This window comes from Anopheles merus, chromosome 2R, assembly GCF_017562075.2.
Source record: "Anopheles merus strain MAF chromosome 2R, AmerM5.1, whole genome shotgun sequence".
Classification (NCBI taxonomy): domain Eukaryota; kingdom Metazoa; phylum Arthropoda; class Insecta; order Diptera; family Culicidae; genus Anopheles; species Anopheles merus.
The window spans coordinates 62,930,451-62,951,847 of record NC_054082.1 but is presented as its reverse complement, the minus strand read 5'-3'; the positions used below and the strand labels follow the sequence as shown (position 1 = coordinate 62,951,847).

At 42.7% G+C, this 21,397-nt stretch overlaps 1 long non-coding RNA gene across 1 annotated transcript; it reads right to left on the bottom strand.

The window, feature by feature from the left end:
* Nucleotides 1-202: 202 nt before the first annotated feature.
* Nucleotides 203-4,858, bottom strand: LOC121589321. The gene is made up of 3 exons (XR_006004293.1): nt 4,411-4,858; nt 1,374-1,503; nt 203-809 (listed from the first exon to the last, which is right to left on the bottom strand). It is a non-coding gene; the product is annotated as an uncharacterized LOC121589321 (long non-coding RNA).
* Between the last annotated feature and the right edge of the window lie 16,539 nt (nt 4,859-21,397).

Genomic DNA, 21,397 nt, shown 5'->3' with positions numbered 1-21,397 from the left:
AAGCCAACCTCACTTCACTTGTGAGTACAGGGAGGCCTTGACCGACAGCGGTTGTTGTGCTAAAGAAGAAGAGAAGATGTTTGAAATAATTGTTACGAAAATAAAAAAATATTAAAAAAAAACTTACTATGGAATCAAGTTCAAGAATCAAGTTCAACATTTATTTATGTACGACATCTATTAACATAAAAAGTTCCTCCATTCGTATTAGTTCATAATTGTGAAGCAATGCATCTGCATGCTTCAATTACATTCTTGCTAGTATCACGACGAGGTTGGGATAGGAGTTAAAGATACGTATGAAGTATCTTAGCATTTGCTAGCCAACTGATAACTAAAAGTTATATAAACAAAAAATTTAATATTGAAATAAAGCTACTCTCTGTCTATTTCTATTGCACTCTCTTACTAGCTAGCTCCTCTTGAAATGTGTGCGTTAAAGGACCTAAATGAAAATAGACTTCTCCATCTAATGATATTGCTTAAAACTTACATTACATTACATGTACTGACTGTTTTGTGTCTACCTAATGCCTTTTTATGTCTATTTGCTAAGCTAGTGCCAATTTCTGTCTATTTGCTAAGCTATTTAGATGTCAAAATGCAAGTGCGATCGTAAGATCTTTCTGGTTCTGATGGAAGCTCGGTCACGTTGGTACCACGCATGCACTGGTGTCTCGTTCCCTACGCCGTGTTGTCTGCGGGCCGCAGTACGGTGTCATCCGATGCTCCGCAGTGTAAGCTGGATTCGTCTGGTCGGTATGTGCAGGTGCATAGATGATAAATGATGTTAGATGTATCCGGTTAACCTGTGTAAGGTAAAAGAAATAAATTAAATGTAATAAAAGTTTATATACAAGACAGTCTTTTTAGGCCGTCCACAAGGACAGAGGAGGCGTGGAGGCGTCCTCCATTAAGGCCGGGATAACGGACTGGCAGACGAAGGCTCGAGACCGTGAGCGGTTTCGGACACTTCCTGAAACTCCTGCCTCCGTGTTCAATTTGGCGTAACGTCCTACATGGTCATGCCGGCCCATACATTCCGAGACTTATTCACTCCCTCGCAATCGGATAGTCAGTCCTACGCGGGGACGGTCCAAATGAAGATTAAACCCACGACGGGTATGTTGTTAAGTCTTTCAAGTTGACGACCGTCCCTGTGGGCCCTGACTCCCCTCCCCCCGCGCCCCAATCCCATTGGAAAGCAGCGATTAATATAAATGTTAAAATATAATATTGTTGCGTCTGGTCCTAAGAGAGCAGATTGGTTGGAGGATTGGACCGTTAAACGTGTGCACACACAAACTGCACATTGGAGCACAATTCATTACCCTCATTGCTATATTAAAATCTATAGCACCAAATATACTCACCATGAACTTGTTAGTTTGAATCGTTCTCTACTTCTCATTCTTCATTTTCCAAACGTGTGCATATCGCTTTTCCGCATTTGTATTTCTGTCTCGCCTGTGATCGTTAGACCTTATTTACGACGTAAATATCCTAAAAATAAACAAATACAACAAAATATTTGCTGCAAAATCACAAAACGTGATAAGAAAAACCGGTTTATTTAACGCTTTTCTATTTTGTTTACTTTTTCTCACTTCACATACGAATTTGGCAGCCATTCTTCCACCCCGCATCCAGGCGCTTCATACGTCTCGGCCTGTTGTCTGCCAAAATGACATTCGAAGCAGGCTCATGTGCTATCTCTTTCCCTCATTTCCTTCAGAAGTAGCTCAGCTCTGCGGCTCGGGGTAACATCCAAGTCGAGAAAAGAATATCGCATTGGAATTTAATGATAAAGTCCATTCCTAATACTCCGTCTGCTTGAGTTGGTAGGTCTTTTATAATAAAAAATGTATGCTCGACTTTTTTGTCGCCAAAATGAATGGGTGCTTGAGTGTATCTCTTTGTTTTCATTGTGTCTGTTGTGATACCTATGAGTGTGAGTTCCTTGTTTTCTTTAACTGGATTTGTTTTTTTAAACTTGAGGATTTAAAAAGTGATACTTCAGCTCCGGAATCAATGACCAATATTGTGTTTTTCTCGTTAGCTATGTTCAATTTAGGGCCGGTCTGGTGGTACAGTCGTCAACTTGTACGACTTAACAAACATGCCCTTCATGGGTTCAAGTCCCGAATAGACCGTGCCCCCATACGTAGGACTGACTATCCTGCTATGGTAACAATAAGTCACTGAAAGCCAAGCTCACTTTCACTAGTGGGTACAGGTAGGGCTTGACCGACAGCGGTTGTTGTGCCAAAGAAGAAGATGTTCAATTTAACCTTTATGAAGTTGTATGTTTTTATCCCTGTCATCAAAATTACTGTGGGTATTGATTTTAGTTGTCGTCTAAAAAACGATCCCCTTCCACTTATTCTTTCTTGTGTTCGTGATGTGTTGGTTTGAATTTGTGTATGCATAGTCCTGCTGTGTGCAGTTTTGAATGCATTTGCGTTTCTGTTTGTCCCGTTTGTCTGGGGACCGTATCGGAGTCTCGCTTGTGTCGAAGATTTGAGTTCGGTGTAAAATTTGTGGTTCGGCTGTTCTGTTGATGTGGAGGGTTTTTTCTTTCATAACTTTTCACTGTATCCAGCATGTCAGTGATACTTGTAAACTCTTTTATATCTAAAATGAGTTGGCTGTCTCGATCGATACCTGTTTCTTTTAGTTTTATTGTGACGTTTTGCTGTGTTAGTGTCTTTGCAATATCGGGTCATGTTTTCCTGAATATATGCTGTTTGCAGTTGATCAGCCAATTCGTTGAGGCAATTTGCAAAAGTGTTAAAATTTTCAAATTTACCTTTTCTTCTGTCGCATAATTGTTTGTAGATTTTGGCGACTGAGATGGTATTCGTAAACCTTCCTTTGATAGTAACCTAGTTGTAAGTAGGAGGTTGATTGCTATAACGGAGTTTGATGAACTGATCATTTTTTTACTGTATTGACTGTATCAATGAATTTAGTCAATTCGGATGCTTTACCCTCAAACGTTTGCATGCCCGTGAGAACGAAGAACCCTACGCTATTAAGGTCAAAAGCCATTTTAGAATTTTTATAGAGCTTTAGGAAGGCTAATATGGTCTTTACTAGGAGTTTGAATGTTAATTTATTGGTTGTTAATAATGTTTAGTTGGTATTTTTGTCCTCTAAGCTATTCGTTGAGCAATCAGATGTCTTGTTACGTGAGTCGTCGTTGGTTTTTGATGTGCTCATAGCAATGATATTATGTATTAGTACGTTAGAAGTTTTGCTAAATTCTAATAGTTTGTTAAACGTGTATTTGAATTTATTTTTTTCCATCTCTTTTTGAATTTCTTTAAATGCTTCCTCGGATTGTATTCTGAGTTGTGTTTTCGTACAAGTCCTTTGATTGGGGTACATATGGGTTACTATCTCTTTTTGAATTTCTTTAAATGCTTCCTCGGATTGTATTCTGAGTTGTGTTTTCGTACAAGTCCTTTGATTGGGGTACATATGGGTTACTATCTCTTTTTGAATTGCTTTAAATGCTTCCTCGGATTGTATTCTGAGTTGTGTTTTCGTACAAGTCCTTTGATTGGGGTACATATGGGTTACTATCTCTTTTTGAATTTCTTTAAATGCTTCCTCGGATTGTATTCTGAGTTGTGTTTTCGTACAAGTCCTTTGATTGGGGTACATATGGGTTACTATCTCTTTTTGAATTTCTTTAAATGCTTCCTCGGATTGTATTCTGAGTTGTGTTTTCGTACAAGTCCTTTGATTGGGGTCCTGTACTTTTTTTAAAGATACTTACTTACTTACTTATCCGGCGTTACAACCGCTTTGCGGTCTTGGCCTGCCTCAGAAGTGTCCGAAACTGCTTACGGTCTCACGCCTTCGTCTGCCAGTCCGTTATCCCGGCCTTAATGGCGGACGCCTCCACGCCATCTTGCCACCTCAATTTGGGCCTACCACGCCTCCTCTGTCCTTGTGGACGGCCTAAAAAGACTTTACGGGCTGGGTCGTCCGTTTACATGCGTACAACATGGATGTGTTAAAGTTAAAGTTAAAGTTTTTTTAAAGATTCTTCTTCTTCTTCTTCTTTGGCTCAACAACCGATGCCGGTCAAGGCCTGCCAAACACACTTGTGGGGTTGGCTTTCAGTGACTTTTATTGATTTCCCCCCATAGCAGGATAGTCAGTCCTACGTATGGCGGCACGGTCTATTTGGGGCTTGAACCCATGACGGGCATGTTGTTAAGTCGTACGAGTTGACGACTTTACCATGAGACCGGCTGATATATGTTAAAGATATGTTTCAAAATTTCAATTCTATCGCTTATAGTAGGCATTCCTTTTTCGTATTTCTTTCATAATATTTTTATAAAACTCATTTCCTAGCTTGAAAACTTATTTGATTATGTTCTAAAGTAACAATACCTTAATAGGATATGCTGCGTGCATTTTGTTGCTACTGATGATGATGCTATGCTGAATCTATACCGGTGCTGGGTGTTTAATCGGTATTTGGTACATACTCGATGTTTGATGTGAAGTTCTACGATGACGTCGTCGATTAGTCGTCGCTCGATGTCTTGTCGGGGTTGGGACACTTGTCTATTTTTGCCTGCCAACCCAGAGTGGGCTCGTCTTGTATTTTCGTCTTCTACGGTGGGAATGGTTGTTCCTTTCAATCACATTGACCACAACTTGTTTTGCACTGCACTTTATTCCATATCACTTGCTCCAAGAATCTATAGATTGCTGTACTGCACTGTGTTGAACTTGGGTTGTTGTTAAAAGTTAGCTTTTTTTATAGTTTCCCATTTCAAGGTGTCTCTACTTGGTAAACCGATCGCATAAGCGTTAATACGTTTTTACACATTTAGGTAGGTTCTTACAACACTGTGTACGGTTAATGATGAACAAACATCAATTAAACATTCATTTCGCACTTACACTGCACTAAATGTTTATATTTTTCATTCTGCACTGTATGGAACTTGCTTGTAGCTGTTCTTTCATCGTTATTGTTTTTGTTTACATATGGGTTACTTGCCCCAGCTGCGTTGATGAATATTCCGTAAAAAATGCACATTTGACATTTTTTTTCACTTTCCGTCGAATGCAGGTCACAATACTTTTGATTCGTCACACGACACTTAAGCTTTACGTTATCGTTGTACGTATCACATTTTACTTGAAATAATTTGCTTACACTTCTGCTTGTCGATTGCAGATTAAGGTCAAGGTCGCCATGTAATGTGATGATCGTACCTCGAGTACCGTCGCGGTAGGTCAGTATTCCCCTGACATGTATCGATGTAGAATCATACTTTGTTGGAAGCAGACTTTTCAACACTTGATCGTCCAGGCGATCATAGAAACCCAAAAGGGGTTTCCCTTACTGGAAACGTTGGAGTTTAGAAGCCTTACCTTGGGAAGGGGGACATAACTAAACTTTTGAAATAAGTTGGAAGGCGAAGGTTTTTAGGCAGCGTTATGTCCTATCTTGGCAGTCCGTACGAATCTGGCTTGCCACAGTTGGAATTGGTTTTATTTATACTCAAAAGAAGTTATGGGTTTCTCACATTTGGTTCCGGGTTTTATGTTGGAAAGTTATTGTTTTCACTAAGCTAGTTACGTTTGTCTTTTGTTGACAAGAACGATGGTTCTTGTCACAAAGTTCCTGTTTTGAGTTGAATGCATATACTGTTCCTGCTTATGTTATACGTTTCGGTTGGTTCTGATAAGTGTGTCACAATTGTTTTTATATGAACGGTGTGGCATGAGTTCTTCCGGTTGCGTTGCTATGGTATGATCTGATTTACTGAATGTGTTATAATGAATGTGTTACAATGGTGTGGTTTGGCTTTCCTAAGTGTGTTACAATGTTTTTATAGCTGATAGTATGTATTATAGGCGCGAGACCGTGAGCGGTTTCGGACACTCCTGAGGCAGGTCAAGACCGCAAAGCGGTTGTAGCGCCGGATAAGTAAGTAAGTAAGTATGTATTATAATAAGTTGTCTATAGCAGATATGCTACACCTGTAACTCGGGGAAAACAGTATTTTATTATAGGTCCGTGCATTTTTTTGTTTCATCGTAGGACTGTCAGTGTTAATCAAAAGGAAATTAATTAGGAATGAACTCTCATGTAATCTTTTGGTTAAATCTCTAATCAGCACCATAGTATGATACATAGCGTTTGCATTGTAATTGTGCCTGCAATAGCAATAAACTTTTTTTATATCATCTCCGTGCACTTAATGGAGAAAAACGGTAATTAAACACGTCTTTCCTTAAAGCAATGCTGCCACCGAAGTTTCCTTGACGTCTTCCAATTATGACCGGAAACGTTTACTGCATACATATACTTTTTAAAATGTTTCTCAGGAATATCTTCATATTTATACATGACCTCAGCACTTCTGGATGGTAAATCTGGCGGTTCATTCTTTATTGGAACACCACGATTGCCATTCGGGTGATACAATATGAATTTTAAAACATCTCCTGATATACGACACACGTCCACAACACGGTCCTCATGTTGCCGTCCTCTTGGTTTAAGAAACTCTAGGACGACATCACCACCTTGGGAAACCATGATAAGAATTACATGTTTTGTGCGATGTCTTGTAGGTAGCAATCGCAGTGTGTCAAATCGCATAGTATGACGATGGTTATTGTTGATGATAAGTCCCACCTCTTAGCCCAACACAGGTTTGAGAAGGACGGAAGTATCTTTACGATAATATTACTCTAAGGTAGTTTTTGAATAAAATTAAATTTACGAGCAAGTGGTGGCATCGGACGTCATTCAAAAGAATCCACTAAGTCATACACACACCCAAGACGACCGACGTAGTTTCATCAAGAAAAAACGGGTCAACTCCATCGAACACATCAGGACATAACTGCAACATGCATATGGCCAGTTCCACTGGTGCCAACACCGGCTCCAGGGCACTACCTTCCGAAGCAGCAGAACCTAATGTATTGGAAATTATCAGGACACACACATATGTCCAGTTCCGCTGGTACCAACGATGGCACCAGGGCACTACCTTCCGATGCAGGAGAACCTAATGTATCTGGAATTGGCCACTTACAATCATCAATGAGTGAATCTCGCTGTGACCTCCCAGACATGCAGACAGCAAACTCTCCCAAATTAAATCCGATTGTCCACTTATACCCGCGCGAATCTCAAACTTATGTTGTCTCTTTCTTATATATTTTTTTTCTAATTTGTTTTCATATATCAAGAAAAATCTTATCATCATTGTTGCAACTGCAACTCCGTCGGCTCCTCGACGGCGGCGAACAAGATATATGTGATCTATCTATCGTTTTGTTATCTATCTATTCACGAGTGCGGTTCGATTCGTCTAGCTCTCCGTTTCAAACAGTTTATTTGCCCGTGAATTACTCGCCTGTGACACGTTTATCACGCAAACTCTGTTCACTGAACTTGTCCATCGTACTGGTTGGATGTTATATTGAGTGATTTTCACCCGATTGCTGGTTTATTTAGTGAATTTCATTTTGGCGTGCCGTGCTAGTGTTGAAGATCGAGTGTTCGCCATCATAGCCTGAGGTACTTCCACACACACAGCTGTATGCACACGCACATTGCATCTATCGCCTTCACTACTATCAACTCGATACGCATACGAACTTATCACTACACTCACATCCAACTGCACATATTTAAAGTGAGCAAGATGAATTGTGGAATCTGCCTGGAGCTCACTTCTGGTGTCCCGTTTGTATGTGATGGTGCCTGCGCACAACACTTTCATCCGTCCTGCACTGGCCTCTTAAGTGAATCCGTACGTGACTTACGAAGATTTTCCCAGTTAAAATGGTTTTGCAAGAATTGCGAAAAAGCATCAACTTCACTTATAATCAAGGAACTAAAATCAACAATTACGGATTCCCTGGCACTAATGAAAGCCGAACTAATGAAAGAGTTACCTTTTACGGAGAAAAGGGTTGTTGCCACGACTAATATCCGTGCCTTAGAGTCAACACGCACACAGTTATACGAAGGCACTCATCTCGGACAACACTCACACATGCAACGGGAAATACTCGATAATCGCAACAGACCACTACTGCGAGGCACTAACACTGATGACAATGGTATTAAGATAAAAACCGTGGCTAAACCTGAACCTATTTGGCTATTTTTTACCAACATCAGTCCTGATGTGACTCCCGACGATATGGCAAATTTGGTTAAATCTAAGCTCAATACAAATGATATACATGTTCGCCGGTTAACCAAGTATGATGCGGATCTGAGCCGACTAACATTCGTTTCCTTCAAAGTCGGCATCCCATCAACTTTGAAGAATGTGGCTCTGTCTCAAAATACTTGGCCAGCTGAAGTTGCGTTTCGTGAATTTACCGATTACCGTTCGCAACGGGGTTTCAGTTTCCATACCAACCACACGCATTGCACCAACATCAACAGCAACCACCGGCTCCACAGTCACCGCCACTAATCGACGCACAATCACCAATACTCACCTCATCGCCCCCGCATCTTTCGTCCCCATCATCACCAGTATCCCCGACACTGCATTACAATCTACGCAGCTAAACCATCAACCCACCATAGACGAACATTTTGCTGCAACGTCTACAACAATACGTACATCAACGCCAGCAACAATACCAACAACAACAACAATAGTAACAACAGCAACTACAACTAATTCAACAACATCAATATCAACAGTAGCAGCAGTATGTGCAATGCCTGCATTTCCGTCTACATCGACTGTTATGGTCCCGTCTACTATTGCTCCCTTTCTCGGTCATACGCAACATTCAACAACACTCAATATTTACTATCAAAACATTCGTGGTGTGCGTACCAAAGTTAATGAATTGCGGTTATCTATATCGGAGTCCGACTACAACATCATCATACTCGCCGAAACCTGGTTGGATGAGAACATTCCATCCTCGCTTCTATTCGGCTCTGAGTATACAGTAACCCGCGGCGATCGTACGGCATACAACAGTTCTCTCTCTCGGGGCGGAGGCACTCTCATCGCAGCATCTCGTCATCTAAACACCTGTGAGGTTACACCGCCGAGCGCTTGCCTCGAACAGTGCTGGTTACAAATCAAGCTTCCTTCCTGCTCTATCTTCATCGGTGCAATCTACATACCCCCTTCTCTTGCCAAAAATCAAAATACGCTCAGTGCACTTGATGGAACGATCGATAGTATAGTGTCGAGGATGAAAAAACATGATCGTATGCTACTTTTTGGAGACTTTAATCGAGCGGATATTTCATGGATACACGACACAACACATCAGTACTTTCGTGCACAAGTTTCCCCTACATCCGTTGATGCGTTTTTCGACATTATTCGTTTTTATAACTTGCGTCAGCTCAGTGGCATTTTAAATTATCGGAATGTGCAATTAGACCTAATTTTCTACTACTCTCCTCATGATAACTACGCGTCTCACGTCAGTGTTCCTTCATTAGCCGCTTCTCCTCTATTACCTGAAGATCAGCATCACCCAGCATTAGAATTGTGTACTTCTATTAATCACATATCCGTTAATCAATTGTTGTCTCGTGTTAGGAGTAATTCAGGGAACCTCAATCGCTCATATAATTTTAGAAAGTGTGATTTTCAAAACCTAATAATTTGCTGTTAGATACCGATTGGTCCCGTGTGCACTCGGCACCTTCGCTGGACGAAGCGGTCTCTATTTTCACACAGTTAGTGTCTTCAGCTTTCCCATTGTGCTGTCCTTTACATAAAGCCCCTTCTTTTCCTCCTTGGACCAATTCAATCCTTAGATCCATGAAACGTGATAAGCAGCGCTATTTACGCGACTATCGGGAATACCGCAATCCATACACTAAACGACTGTTCAAATATGCAGCAACGGCGTATCGCATTTATAATCGGGCCCGTTATAAGTCCTACATAGCTTTCTTTTTTCTACATATTGTCCTTAAAACCTTCTTATTCTCCTGGCCCAGATGGTATACCTGCAATCATCCTTAAAAAGTGCACCAACGCTATTGCTCCCATAATGACATTCATTTTCAATCTCTCCTTTCAACATGAATGTTTCCCTACTCTATGGAAAACAGGTTGGCTCCGTCCTATTTAAAAAAAAGGCAGTAAATCTGAAGTAAGCAACTATCGTGGTATTTCCCTACTTCCCGCTAGTGGCAAGGTATTGGAAATCATCGTTCATTCTGAGCTTTTGTTTTTATCGAAGCAGTATATAACGTTTAATCAGCATGGATTTATGCCAAAACGTTCCACTACCTCTAGCCTTATGTCGTTCATATCCAAATTGTTCCAGTACTTAGATACAGGTTACCAAGTTGATACAGTGTATACTGATATTAAATCTGCTTTTGATAGAGTATTTCATAAACTATTGTTGATGAAGCTCTCTAAATTAGGCTTATCTACGTCTTTCGTTCACTGGATTGGGTCTTCTTCTTCTTCTTCTTCTTCTTTGGCTCAACAACCGATGCCGGTCAAGGCCTGCCAACCCACTTGTGCCTGGCTTTCAGTGACTTATTGATTTCCCCCCATAGCAGGATAGTCAGTCCTACGTATGGCGGCACGGTCTATTTGGGGCTTGAACCCATGACGGGCATGTTATTAAGTCGTACGAGTTGACGACTGTACCATGAGACCGGCTCAAGGATTGGGTCTTACCTCTCTAATAGAAATCTTCATTGAAGCTACGGATCGTCCTTTTCTTTACCGTTTTCCAATTCTTCTGGTGTCCCTCAAGGAAGTGTACTAAGTCCCCTCTTGTTTCTGTTATTCATAAATGACATCAGTTTTATTCTCCCATCTCCTAACCTCCTTCTATATGCAGATAACATTTAAGTATTTGTTCCAGTGATGCAAGAGGATGATTGCAGCGCACTCCAATCTCTTCTTAACTCCCTCTCTTCATGGTGTGCGTCAAACTTCTTAGATCTCTGTCCTAGTAAATGTAGCGTGATCTCTTTTTGTCGTCGTCATTCCCCTCTTATTCACGATTATGTTCTTAATAACACTGTTATCAACAGGGTGTCATGTGTTCGCGATTTAGGTGTTATGTTAGACGAAAGGCTATCATTCGATAGTCACCTTGAATTGGTCATCTGTAAAGCTTATTCAAGGCATTGTATTGTTCCCTAGTGCGCCCTGTTGTTGAGTATGCTTCTGTTGTCTTCTGTACTAACAGGGCAGGTTGGAATAACAAACTCGAAGGCGTGCAAAAGCGCTTCACTAGGTGCTTATATCGTCGCCTCTTTGGAAATTCCACCACCTCATTACCGTCATACAGTGATCGTTGCATCTTGTTCAATCTCGACACCCTCGAATCTAGACGAACTAAAGCATGTGTGTCATTTATCAGCAATTTGTTACGAGGGAATATAGATGCTCCAGACTTGCTATCCCAACTTAGTTGGTATGTTCCTTCCAGGTGTTTAAGAAATCGGACTGCTCTTGAAATACCTTTCCGCAATACAGCTTTTGGCATTAACGACCCGTGGCTAATTTGTTTGCGTCAATTCAATGAACATTACCGCGATTTTAATTTCTAATTTTATGTTCCGGCTCTTTTTTATTCTTTCTATTTATGTCTCTGTTATTCTTAATTTCTTTTTTGTTTTAAATATTTTACTCTTATCCGCTGCTTATTCTCCTTTCACTATGGATTTCCATTCTGTTACATCCTTTTCTATTTCCCCTTAGTTTAGTTAAGTTACAGTTAGTTTAGTACCAATAGGGCTAACTAGGTTTTAAGCAATTGTATGTTCAACCTCAGAGGCAGACATATTGAAATTAATAAATGAAATGAAATGAAATGAAATAACGACCGTTTTACTAACGTACAAATCTTTACTTTATTTAAAAACGGATCGACCGATTATAAAAACACAAGCTTGGATTTTAGTAGTTTTAAAAAACGCGGTCTATCGTTCGCTAACTTTTAAAGAGACCGTTTGTTCTGCGCACGGTGTATTTATCCTTTTTTACCGCGATGGCCGTTGCGCCATCGCGTTACGCAGCGAACGTTGCCCTTTCTTAGATGTTCGAAATTCGAAGATCTATCTTTTCACCCTATCTAAACGTCTAAACCTATCTCCTGTCATTTTAGCTTGTTTACATTCCGCATGCCATAATAAAGGACACGCGGTTTGTCGGCACGGTTACTTGTAACATTCTCCCCCCCCGGTATGTCGCTCTCAGCGGCTTAGCTTCGTTGTGCCGACCTCCAATATAGCAACATTTACTGCCGATCTATCTAACAAACCACTATTTGTCTGAATAGTTAAGCGCCGCACCTGATTGTCAGCAGCTCGATACACCTTTACAATTGGTCCCCTAGGCCAGCAGTTCCGCGGGTTGTTTCCATCCGCAACCAATACCAAGTCGCCTTCATCTAATGGTTTCGTCTGCTTGTACTATCTCGATCGCTTCGTTAGTGTTGGTAGGTACTCGATTACCCATCTCTTCCAAAACATGTCTGCAAACTGTTGTGCTGATTTCCAGGATTTACGCACGGACGGTTAAGGGAGATTCAGCTTCATCTCCAAGTGGAATTTCTGTCAGGGGTCCTGAGTTAACGATCAGCTCCACTTCACTCAACCTAGCCCGTAATAGCTCATCGGTGGGGTGATGAGGAAGATCAAAGGAGGCAAGCGTCTTTTTTATTGATTGGATCAATCTCTCCCATGACCCACCAATGCAAGTGGGTTATAAATCCACTTTGTCCCGGGTTGCACAAACTCTGCCATCAACCGATCCACATCAATCAGTGCAGCAGCTTCCTTCAGTTCACGAGATGCGCCTACAAAATTGGTGCCTCTATCACTAACGAACTCCAGTGGCAGTCCCTTTCTAGCGGTGAAATTGCGGATCGCGAAAATACACGAGTCTGTAGAAAGACTATGCGCAACTTCGATGTGTATTCATCTGGTAGTGAGGCAGGTGAAAATCACCCCCCAGCGTTTTTCGGTTCTTTTCCCGACTGCTACTATCATCGGTCCGAAGTAGTCGATCCCGGTGTAAGAAAATGGATGCTGGTAGGCAGCTAGCCGTTGGTACGGAAGGTCTCCCATAGCAGGATTTTGCGGAGCGGTTTTATATACCTTGCAGTATTGACAACAGCGTCTTACTCGGCTATAAGAGCTTCGGAACGTGATATTTAAGTCGTATTTCATTGAGTGCTGTTTGATGGTTCGCGTGTCGATATTTCTCGTGATACTAACTAATTATTAGATCGGTGGCATAGTGGTTATTAGGAATTTTTACCAGTCGTTTGGTGTCATCGCCAACCCACATGCATTTCTCGATTCTTCCCTTCAATCGCAGGACTCTGTTTTCATCGATGAAAGGGCTCAGTTAGTATAGCGGGCTAGTCTTTTTGAGTGGCTTTTTCCAAGGCTGACATTGTAGCTCGATATCGCTTAACATCCCGATTTCATCCGCATATGCGTCTCTCTGAGCTTGTCGATAAATTGCATTTTCAGCTTGTACCAGTTCATCCTGCGTAAGCTTTCCTCGTTGTTTCGGTTTACCCTTTCGAAAATTTGTTATGAAGCGGCATACGTATGCAACTGCTCGTAGCAGTCGCTGCCACTTAGAAAAACGAGTGAACTGTAATCTCTCTTCTCTTCTTTGGCTCAACAACCGATGCCGGTCAAGGCCTGCCAACCCACTTGTGGGGTTGGCTTTCAGTGACTTATTGATTTCCCCCCATAGTAGGAAAGTCAGTCCTACGTATGGCGGCACGGTCTATTTGGGGCTTGAACCCATGACGGGCATGTTGTTAAGTCGTACGAGTTGACGACTGTACCATGAGACCGGTGAACTGTAATAGTGGCATATAAATTGAGTGGTGCAGTAATTTGTGGCGTATTTCTTCGTCCGTTGCACCCGGTTCCATTTCCTTTTTTGGCCACTCACTGGTCGGTTTCCATAGGAAATCGGGACCGCGGAACCATCTGCTGGTGGGCCAGAGTTCCGGAACCCTTTGCCATTTTGTCCCTTCATCGGCTACGTTCATTTTTGTGGACACCCAGTACCAATCTACAGCATTAGAGGTTTCGCTGATGCGTACGGCAACTTTTTTTTGCAATTGGCTATACTTTCGGTGATCTGCATTAATCCAGCTAATGACGGTTCGTGAATCCGTCCAATACACTTCACGAGTGATTTGCAGACGATGCGAGCTTTTTATTGTTTGGGCCAATCGTGTTCCTATGACTGCCGCTTGAAGCTCTAACCTTGGTATGGATGTGAAGGATATCGGTGCAACTTTAGTTTTTGAGCCCACCAATGCACATTCTATCAGCCCGTCTCTTTCGAATCTAAAGTAGGCTACAGCGGCCATCCCGTTCTCACTGGCGTCGCAAAAGATGTGAAGTTCTATGTGACATTGATTTATATGCGTGGCCTGCCGGTAACACCTCGGTATGCTCATAAATTGTAAACTAGGTAGAACGGATACCCATGTTTGCCATTTCACAAGCAAACTACCAGAAATTTCTTCATCCCATTGAGTCTTTGCGCGCCACACTTCTTGCAGCAGAATCTTCAGGTACATGAGAAGGTGACCAATTAGCCCCAGAGGATAATATATAGACATGAGTATTTTCAAAATCTCTCTCTTTGTAGGTACTCGTCCTTGTAGTAATGTATGCGGCTCATATCGTGGAGAGATTTTGAACGTAAACGCATCCGTCTCCGTGTTCCACCACATGCCGAGTACTTTCTCTGTCGCAAGTTCAACTTCGACGGGTGCTTCTGCTCCAGGCTCAACCCGGTTCATTGCACCTTTAACCTTTGATGAATTGGACAACCAATTACGGATCTCAAATCCGCCTTGTGAGTGAATGAAGCAAACTTCCTGTGCTAATTGGATAGCTTCATCTTCAGTTTCTATACTAGAGAGCATGTCATGAACGTAGTGCTCATATTTGATGCATTCGACCGCCCTTTGATATTGTTCTTCAAATCTTTCTACGTTCAGATTTTTTACATAGTGTGCGGTGCTTGGAGAACATGCTTCACCAAACGTCATAACCTGTAGCACATATTGTTGAGGAGTGCTTCCAATTTCTCCATCATTCCAGAGAAACATCTGACTTCGTTGGTCTCGCGGGTTCATCCGCACTTGAAAAAACATTTCTCGAATGCACCGGTTACTGCTACCTTATATTCCCGAAATTTATAAAGAACCGTGAGCAGTCCTACAAGTTGATCCGGTCCGGTCAGTAAAAAAGAATTTAGGCTGACCCCATTCACCTTTGCAGCTGCATCAAATACTACTCGTATCTTGCCAGGGTTCGTGACAGGAAAAATCGGTAGAAACCAGCCATTTGGCTTTTTGCTGCTTTGTTCTATCGATTAAAGCTTTCTGATGTACCCTTTTTGCTCGTACTCTGCAATTTTGGAGTGCATGGCTTTATTCAGTTCTGGATTACGGCGCAGTTTTCTCTCCAGACATTCGTGACGCCTCAAAGCCATCGCTTCATTATCAGGAAGTTTTATTGTGTCCTACTTCCACAGAAGGCTCGCTTCGAAATGCCCATCTACCAACCGAACATTCGAGGAAAGAAGCGCATGTTCTTCGTGCATGTTTAAGCGCATGTTCTTCGTCATCAGGGCGCAATTGTTTCATTGGTCGATACACTCCTAGCGATTCTAAAGAGAAGTATTCTTTTAGAGCCAGATCCATCTCATCGTCTTTTTTTTATTACAGGGGCAGGTATGGACGTTCATAAATGTATTTCCGTCGTACCTGTACTAAAAAACGCGTAAATGGCTGTACTGAGTCGCTAATTGCGTCGGTTCTACCGATTGATCACATAAGCCAAGGGTACGAACTGTATGGACCGTGTTCATGTCATATATGATAGATGACCCAACGCCAGATATCTTAACAGATAATTCTACGGACTCGTCTTCAACCCTGCTTTGGTTGCCGGTCCACGATATGCACAATGGACGATGCTTGCCACTGATGCCTAGCTGTTTCAGCAAGTCATGCTCCATAAACGTTGCCGACGATCCGTCATCAAAAATAGCGATAGTATCAACCTTCTTCCCATTCCCATATAACGTAACCGGCACATACTTGAACATAACTCCTCCGGAAGTAGCAGAATGCACGTTACAGCTGGTGTTGACTCGACTCAATTTTGGCGGGATGTCTCATGATAGTTGGTTGCTACCGGATGAGTGTAACAACTGATGATGACGGCGTTCGCACCCATTTACTCCGCACAACGTAGTTACTGAGCATGCACCTGGGTGCTTGCGGAGGCACGTTCTACACAGTGACGCACGCTTTATAGTTGTCCAACGCGAACTTACACTCATGCCTAGGAACCTGCTGCAGTTGAACACGTTAGGACATCCATCCCCACACGCAGAGCAACGCCAATTGTTGCCCTCAGTTGTAACTGGCTGTGATGTTGTTACTGCTGTCTGACCTGTGGAATGAATGCACTGATGAGCGTACTTACGGTCGTACTGACGGATATTATTTTCATGCTTCACCTCCCTACGACCGCTGATATGCTTTACACCTCGACTGGCTGCGCGTACAAGCTCCTTCACCCACTCGTTGAAAACTGCCAGCGTGGTATGTGTACAGCGGTTCTGGTAATAGTACCAGTTCAGCCTTATATACGGCGGCAGCTTGTCCACCAGCTCCTCCAGCAGTGGTCCACCATCGAAATAGCTGTGCAGTCCAGATCCCGTTATCGATGCACAGAAGTTCCTCACAGCGACACCTTAATCCACTAAGGCGTCGAACCGGTCTTCCTTCGGGGGCGGCATGCGGCGAATATTGGCCATCAGTGTGTTCACCACTAGTTCTGGACGGTCGTAGCACTCCTTCAAAATCTCGATCGCTTCAGGGATACTATCGGGATATAGCAGACAACTAGCAACTGCTTCACGAGCCTTTCCCTTCAAAGATGCCTGCAGCCGCAGCATATTTTCATCATTTGTGTAGCCACATATCGCCGTAGAGTGTTCATAGTTCGAAATGAACGCCATCCATTCCTTAGGGTCACCACTGAAGACAGGCAATTCACGGCTCGTAAATTTTCGCGCTGACACTTGACTCTGGTTAAATAACGGAAAATTTGCAGAGTAACTATGCGCTGTGGGGTGTGGTGTTGTCCTTTCTGGTATCACTGGTACAAAGCTAACGGCTGGTCTGTACTGGTTAGCTAGTCTTTCATCAGGTCTCGCGATTGGGCTTGTAGAAGGACGGCATGATTCTTCCAGTATGCGTTTTTTCTCCGCCATACGACGTCGTTCACACCGTTCGATCGCGAGCAGTCTCTCTTCAAGCAGCTGTTGTTCGCACTGCTTATCGATCCGATGAAGTTCCTCTTCAATCGCTGTAGATGGAACGTTCGGTTTTCTACATGTTACAGGTGGCACTTCGACGGCGTAAGGAAGTAGGAGATGGTTATCCGAACGCATCGGCCCAGTAGCGGTGGCGGGAATGTTAAATTCCTATGGCCGTTGGTCTAGCTCTCCGACACGATCCGTATTATGTAGCCACTCCTCTATTTCCTGCTCCTTTTCAGCAATCGAAGACGTTGATTCCACAACAACGTCTGCTATCTCGCGTTCGATTGCCACTAGCTCGCGTTTAGCTTCTCGGGCTCTCCTCACCAACTCGTTCAGGGTTTCGTTTCGCGGTTTTGATGATGCCCTCGACGATGGTCTCGATGACGCCCATCCAGTGTCCGCAGGCCTGGAAGTAGAGTTGGCCAACGGATCTGCACTGGTTCTGCCGGATCTACCAGTACTGCTTGGCCTTCCAACGGAGGGGGAAGCGGCTCCAGCCCTTCGAATAGAGGCTCTCCTTGATGAAAGATCGGCGTACGGGACATTCTGCAGGCTTCGCTATTCTCACTCGCGACGATGCCTTGGCGATTGGCACTAAAACAGCGCGTTATTAATCGCAAGCGCGTTTTTTTTTTAATGTTGCAACTGCAACTCCGTCGGCTCCTCGACGGCGGCGAACAAGATATAACGACCGTTTTACTAACGTACTAATCTTTACTTTATTTAAAAACGGATCGACCGATTATAAAAACACAAGCTTGGATTTTAGTAGTTTTAAAAAACGCGGTCTATCGTTCGCTAACTTTTAAAGAGACCGTTTATTCTGCGCACGGTGTATTTATCCTTTTTTTACCGCGATGGCCGTTGTGCCATCGCGTTACGCAGCGAATGTTGCCCTTTCTTAGATGTTCGAAATTCGAAGATCTATCTTTTCACCCTATCTAAATGTCTAAACCTATCTCCTGTCATTTTAGCTTGTTTACATTCCGCATGCCATAATAAAGGACACGCGGTTTGTCGGCACGGTTACTTGTAACGGCCAAGCTACACGTACCGGACGACATCGGACGATGCCATAAAACGTAGAGATTCGCGTCGGGCCGGGCCGTGTCGGATCACAGCGGGCCGATTTTGTATGGGATTTGACAGTTGGCGTCAACGGATTTATGGCATCGTCCGATGTCGTCCGGTACATGTAGCTTGGCCGTAACAATCATCATCAAGCTCCCCAACTGACATTTGCTCGAAATTGTTTTTCCATATCTGCTCGATTAATACTCGATACGCCTGAAATAGTGGTTTTGTGTGTGATCAAGTGTGTTGAAAGCGCTAAGATTTGGCGTGTTCGTAAATTAGACTTTCTTCTATCGATGGACTATGCCGTCGAGCTCATTTTATATTCATAGCTTTAGTATTTCATAAAAAAACAAAAGATAATTTTTTTGTCATTATTTTATAAAAAATCAATTGTATTTAAGTATGAAATGACTACATAACCCACTATAACGATAGGAAACATCATTTCCAATCGAATCTGGAAGAAAGCAACGAAAAAGTCTTATCACAGTTGATTTTACAGGACTTTTTCTAAATTCCCTTAAACTGGTGCAGTTTAAGGGAAGTTGAAGGCTCCAGTTTAAGGGAATTTGCTCGAATTCCCGGTTATTCGTGCTCGAAAATGTCAATTGGGTCATGATGACAAGTGCAGTTGTACATAACATAGTGACATAGGACTGCTACGCAAATATGACATTACACAGTTTGTTTAATATATGCCACACACCTACGTTTGAAGTCTGGCAAGTAACTCGCATTCTTGATTTCTCCGGGTAATCTGTTGTATAATTGAATCCCCTTGAAAAACAAAGAGTTTCTGGCACCATGTGAAATTAAGTTGGGAACCCTCGGCTCATTTGCTCTGCGTGTACAGTGCCGATGAACATCAGATCCTTAAACAATGCGTTCCCCTAAATACCCTGGCAAAAGGCCCCCCAAAAGTTTAAATATAAAGGTCATTGTTTGATACACAATCCTCTGCTCTACAGATATCCACTGAAGAATATCTAGCATAACAAGCTCTGAAGCCTTTTAATTTGTCCCTTATTGCCAAGAAACAGAATCGACGAGCAAAAATCAAAATGTGGTGAAATCAGTGACTTATAGAGTTTAACTATCCCAAAAAATCGAGATCTTTTGCCAGCCTACTAATAACCCCACACTTTGATGCCACTTTAGCGATGACCCAGTCTATGTGAGTGTTGAACTTCAATCTGTCGTCTAAAAAAACCCCCAGATATTTAACCTGACGGACTCTTTCGATTGGTTCCGTTTTTATCACGATGGATGGGAGACTGTCTAATACACCAGCAGTCATTACCATGTAACTAGTCTTCTTAACGTTTAATGCTAGCTTTTTGTACCTAAGCCAACCATCCAGAGCGTTTAAGTCGAAATTAATAAGAGACTCTGCTTGCTTGATGTCTTTGTGCGAGATAAACAAAACAGTATCATCGGCAAAAAGATTGATCTCACAAGACTTCAAAACCTGTTTCATGTCATTGATATACATTATAAACAAAATTGGTCCAAGAACACTTCCTTGCGGAACTCCAAGGGTATTTTCTATAGGCTCTGATATAGAGTTTCCAAAAACTGTTATCTGAGTTCTGTCTTTTAAATAATTTTCGAATAAATTGAGCTCTTTTCCCACAACACCAAAACTCCTTAAGGTCTGCAGCAATAACGATCTTGATATGGTCTCAAATGCACGTTTTAGATCCAATAAAACGGCACACACTGGCTGTCACAGTCTGCATGAGCACAGTAACGATAATGGTAATAGATTGGTCCAGTTCGCCGCAGCGAGCAATCTGGTTGTAGGAAGTACCAAATTTGCGCGGAGGGACATCCACAAAATGACGTGGGCGCACCCGGATGGCGAATCCTTCAGCCAGATCGACCACGTGTTAATAAGCCGCCGACGACAGTCGAGCCTGTTAAACGTCAGAACTTATCGAGGAGCCAATATCGATTCCGATCACTACCTGGTTGGCCTAGTGATACGTTGTAGAATCGCCCGCCCCCGCGACAATGGGGGCGGAGAAAACACACAGCCTCGGCTCAACACGGACTCTCTAAGGGACATTACTGTCCAACAGGAATTCAAAGCCGCTTTAGAAGAGTCTCTACTACCAGAAAACAGATATGAAACTACGAGCGAGAGGTGGAACGCTCTAAAAACAAAAATAATAAACTGTGCAAGAAATATACTCCCACCACGTCGTGGCAACACCAAATCTGGCTGGTTCGACGAAGAATGCAGACAAGTGACCGAACGTAAGAATACTGCATACCGAGCAATGCAGCAACTGCATAGAACGCGGGCATGCGCAGAGGAATATTCACGGCTCAGACGCGAAGAGAAACGAGTTCACCGCTCCAAGAAGCATGCTTTGGAAGAGCAAAACATGCGGGAACTCGAGCAAACCAGAGAGGCGTACGGACCGACACGAAAGTTTTACCAAGCGATAGCAGGTCATCGAAACAACGTTGTACCTAAGGTAACCTGCTGTCGCAAAAAGGATGGAGATCTGGTTAGTAACCAGCCAGAGGTCCTCTCGCGGTGGGCTCAGTACTTTGATCAATTACTCAACGACCAGCTAAACCAGGTATGTCAAACTGGCGGCCCGCGGGCCGCATGCGGCCCTCGTCAATGCTGAATGCGGCCCGCGAGAATATTTTGAGAATTGCTAAAATCACTCCAAACCAAAAAACTGTTATTACTATTTGTCGAAGTGTATTTAATTTTCCAGAGAAGAACAATCAATTAGATGGTATATTTTTCGAATCAAACATGAATGTACCCATAACATCTCATAAACTTATTCTACACAATCGTACAGAACAATCGAGACCCTTAAGAAACATTGAATTGAATGCAAACTCAGTCGGTATTATGTTTCGATTGAATTCTGAATATTAGCATAGTATTGTGCACACTCGATTGCACATTCTATATGGAAAAATAGATTTGCGACTACCTTCTA